The sequence below is a fragment of the Penaeus chinensis genome, chromosome 7, assembly GCF_019202785.1.
Source record: "Penaeus chinensis breed Huanghai No. 1 chromosome 7, ASM1920278v2, whole genome shotgun sequence".
NCBI classification, from domain to species: domain Eukaryota; kingdom Metazoa; phylum Arthropoda; class Malacostraca; order Decapoda; family Penaeidae; genus Penaeus; species Penaeus chinensis.
Window position 1 is genome coordinate 16,386,516 of NC_061825.1, and position 5,000 is coordinate 16,391,515.

At 30.8% G+C, this 5,000-nt stretch overlaps 1 protein-coding gene across 1 annotated transcript in view; it reads left to right on the forward strand.

Moving 5' to 3' along the window:
- LOC125027598 (mucin-1-like) overlaps positions 1 to 5,000 on the forward strand; it is a 29,344-nt gene that overhangs the window by 23,093 nt on the left and 1,251 nt on the right. The gene's annotated exons all lie outside the window — the stretch shown is intronic.

Genomic DNA, 5,000 nt, shown 5'->3' on the forward strand with positions numbered 1-5,000 from the left:
AGTACTCAAAATTCTGTAATAAAGAAATGAAAAAAATAGCAGGTAAAGTTACTATTGTCAAGTATACCTCTTATATGAATCAGGATATTTTGTAGAATACAATTCCCAATGTTAGATGTAGAAGAGGTTTCTCTTCAGTGTTTCAATATCTCTGACATATATAAAATAACTTGCCTTGGTTTGAGTGTGATCAGTCCTCTACATTTTTTTTTCAAGAGATAAGAACTAAAATAACTAAGAATTCTCTGACTTTTTCTGAAAATTTCTGAGGAGATTGCTTTGATCATCATAGAATATCAGCTTCTTAAAGTTAGTCATAAACCAGCCCTCCTATGGCTAGGAATTGGAATTTGGATAATGCTGTTATTTAATCCTTGCTTTTTCTTTGAGATGAAAAATTACTGGTCATTAATCCTCACATTTTATGTCTATGAGGCTTTCATTATAGGAAGTGATGCTTTAGATCCATTCAGTCATCCATTAAGCTGTCTTTTGAATAGACTATGTTAATCCCATGCCCAAGGTTGACAGCATGTTTGTGATTAATATCAAATCTATATGATGAGCTGTCTGGCAGAAAATCTGTCTAATCCATTAAAATGCTGTTTTAGAGGTCATTGATAGTTTTTCCTCTGTAGATCATAAAGGTAACTGAAACCACTCAAAGTAATGCAGTTTAAGAATGTAAGATGTTGGATACAATTCATTAACTGTACTTGGTTAAAGACAGTTGACAGTTGATTGTGTATTTCTAGATTTTTTAGGGAATGCAGAAGACCTGTGGTGTACACTGTTGAATATGGCTTATGTAGTGAGCCATTACTCATGCAGAGATTCTTGCCATTTATTGTTCTTATATGTTAATGGCAATGCTCTTATAGACAAGATATAAAGTTGCGGTTATAATATATATCACATATATCTTCTCAGAACAATGGATGTTGAAGTAACATTCCTTTTCTAGTATAAAGTGTATAGTATGTATTTCATATGATCATCTGCTAAGTTTCTAACTTCCCCGTTTTTAAAAAGTCAGAAGCATTTTTCTGGATGTCATACTTGGAACCTTTGATATAGTATGTCTCTCAGCTCTGAAGTCATTCCTTCTTATTCTTTCTTATGGTTACAAATATTTAGTTTTATTGGGCATAATGGTCATCAAGTGGTAAGAGCTGATATACATGTGTGACTGAATATGCTAGAATACAGGCCAGGATATGTATTCCATTTTCTGATGAACTGAGAAGATTTGTGTCTTTCTTAGGCATCCCTTTGTATATAATTTATTAGGAGTAAACTTTAAGATGATATTAATTTTTAAAGGGGATTCCAAAATATGATTTATCATCCTGGTAATCAAAAGCTTTTAACTTTATCATTTACCTATACTTATAATTTTCTTCTGGAATTTCATATGAATTGAGAAGATTCTTAAGTTAAAAAGAATTATCTTTGTCTATTATTTTCACCTTTCTGTTATTTGTAGTTGAACCTCCATTGAGTGAAGTTCATGTGTTCTGGGTCTTTTGAATGCTACCATATGCAAATTGGTGATTAGATGAGTAAATTAACATTCAAAAAAAGGGTTTAAATGATTTTTTTCCCCACAAAGTTTTCTTAATTATTATGTAGATATATTTTTGAACTATTGTGATTATTTTACAAAGTTTGGGAAAGAAATCAGTATTTGGGACATGTATCAGTGAAGTAATGATTCAGCTTTGCTCCAATGTGCCAAAGTATTTTTTTCTTAAGGGCTATGATAGAATTACCCTACTATTACAGAATTTGATTTCCCAGTATATCAAAGGAAAGTTTCCTGATTTAAACTGCTTTAATGTTTGATTAAGTTCTTAATTGACTTCTAAAATTTTATGACTAAGTGTGATAGGGGAAATTATAAGGTACTGTAACCTTTCACTTTGTTTGGAGAGCAGAGATTGATAAAAACACTTTAATTTTGTTGCATCCCTCAAATATGTTGCAGCCAGGTCAGTCAGTTATGAAAAAGATATATAGTATTTTAAGATTTTTAGATCATACATGTATTTCTTACCTTATAAGATTAAATCTGAACTGATTTCCTTGAAATATTTCTGGACCTGACAGAATACGAGGGAAAAAATAAAAATGGAGACTCCTGCATGTGTGATATAAGAAAAAAGCAGTAGTCAAAATTATGGATGTCTTGTATGGAAAGAAATCTAAGGATACATTGGGAGCTTTCATATAGGAATTGATTGGATGTGCTATAAACCTGCTGTACATTATAGGACAGTTAGTCTTTAAATCCTTGATCAAACAGAATAAGGTTTAAACTTTCAGTAATTTCACTGTTTGCATAAGGAAATAGGTAATTGGAATGACTGTTATATACTGTCACATATATTTTCTGTTGTCCTCCCTGTATTTATGGTTCAGGGGTTTGAATGAAACATATGTTGCCTCACTGGATTAATTCCTCTTGGCCAAACATTAAGACAAGGAGAAAGAAAAAACACGAGTCAGAGAGATAGAGGAAGGGAGGGAGAGGGAGAAATAAAACGAACAAACAAGTTGGTAAAAGTGGGGAAAAAAGGAAAAGAATAGAGAGAAAGAAAAGAGGGGAAAGGGAGAGTGAGAGAGTAAGAGAGAGCTAGCAAACATCAATTTTTCCTCCTGTCTTTTTGTGTGCATTTGTAGTTTTTTTGTATTCTAAAAGCTTGTGCTTTAAAAACCATTTGTAAAACATGGAAAACGTATTCAAAATAATATTGAATTGTTAAAAAAATGCAAACGAAGTATGATGAAACATCCAAAATTCTATGTTATAATTATTTGATCCATTAGACTGAAACTCATATAACTCATTATGTGGATGAAGTTTGGAGTTCAAGAAGGAATAGCTTGTTCAATTTGATTTAGGATGAAAAGGTCATCAAGCACCAGCAGCAAGAAAGAAAAAATTCTTTTAATGACTAAATGTGTGTTTGATCCCTTTGTTAGCACAAGGCCAGACGAGTGCATGTGCTCTTGTCTCATGCTTATGGTAATGGCTAGTGAATGAGGACAGCTGGCAAAGAATAAAAAGCTTCTCTCTCTCTCTCTCTCTCTCTCTCTCTCTCTCTCTCTCTCTCTCTCTCTCTCTCTCTCTCTCTCTCTCTCTCTCTCTCTCTCTCTCTCTCTCTCTCTCTCTCTCTTTGAAAAGAATAGGTAATTTTAGTTCACAGGAGTGACTTTTCTAGTATATTTATTTGTGGATCTTTTGTGGAATGGTAAACCTACACATTGACAGTATTAGCAAGGAAAACTTTGTGTTTTAAAATATTTTAAATATTTTTCTTTATACATATATAAAGAATATTAATATATTTATATTGTATTGATGGGCTATTGTAGATGTATATAAAGGGAATTGATAATTGTTTCCTTTTTTGTGCTAAGGCAGTTTAAGTTTTAAAATACAATTTGTCTGTCATTCAGATAGCCTGTTATTAATATTTTGCTTTTGATAGTAATTATTCTAAAAATATTTATATGGTTCCAAAATTTATTCAGTTATTAAGATGCTCAACTTCATTTTACATATATATATATATGTATATATATATATATATATATATATATATATATATATATATATATACACACACACACACATACACACACACACACACACATATGCACACACATATATATATATAGGTGTTCATTGCCCAAATTATGCATTTGACACACATTAATCAGAAGAGTATTCCCTAATGGATCTAACTTTCAGTGATTTACATTTTCTATGGCTTATGTCAGCAGGAACTCTTTTTAACAAATATGAAATGCCTGTAAATATGCATGCTGATTATATTCCATCTGGAATTAATATTGTGATTGAGGTTTTGAACTAATTACCTGCTTCTTATCTTGGATATTGAAATTTTGGAAAACAAAATCTTTAAAGTTTAATACTTTTCATGAAATTTTCTTCAAAGACGGGGAGGGAAACTTATACTACGTAAGTTAAAAACAAAATGTAATTTATTAGTTTGTTTCCTGAATTAGGAATATATGTAAGATTTGTGTATTTAACTATGAGTAAGTGATTTTTTCTATAATACACATAACATGTTTTCACTTATAATCTTTACCTTGTAGTTAGTGTCTCTAAGAGTCTAATTGGTATTATGTTCTGAGACTCAGCCCTATTCATTACTTTGTAGTGTAATGAATTTTTATGTTGTAGTTTACTATGTTATGTTCTAGTTTACTATACATTCAATATTCTATAGACTCACATTATTTATTGTGAGAACAAGTTGACTTGTGGTTAGTATGAATGCAATATGTGCATGGTATATACTAAGAAAAGGATTTTGATCATTCTGATGTTCAGGCATGTTAATGATCATAAGGCTGGATCAGATATTTATGAGAAAATAAATGGATGACGGGATGACCCATCTTATCAAAGTTTTAAAAATTAGAGTAAAACCAAAGTCTGATGGTTGAAAGTAAGTATCTAACTGCTTAATCATGATTCTAAAGTTTGGATGCAAAAGTTTCAAATGATTGCAGGCCTTGATCACTAGTATGTATTCTTGCTACCCTTAATATTGATTTAACGATATCTTATTAGACTGTATAGTATTTGTGTGATGTTCTTCTATTTTTATAGGAAAACTGCATTCGAGTGTAAATTAGAAGATGTGATGTTTATGTTTATGATTTCAAAATAGATGACAATATTGACTACTTAGAGGAAACTTATCATTTGACTGTAGGGTAAATGTTTCCTGTGGAAATAGAGACTAGAAACTGAATAAGTGTTTACTTCAAGCTATGTTTCCTTGTGATTGTAATATGGGAATCTTGTATGAGGAGATTCTTTGTGCATACAAGTTCATCTTGAAAGATGATGCACTTAACAACTTCAGCATTACTTTATTGAATTAAAGTAATATTTGTAATATTAGTTCTTTTTTATATGAACATATATTTGTTTGTAAGTAAATAACACTATCACCTAT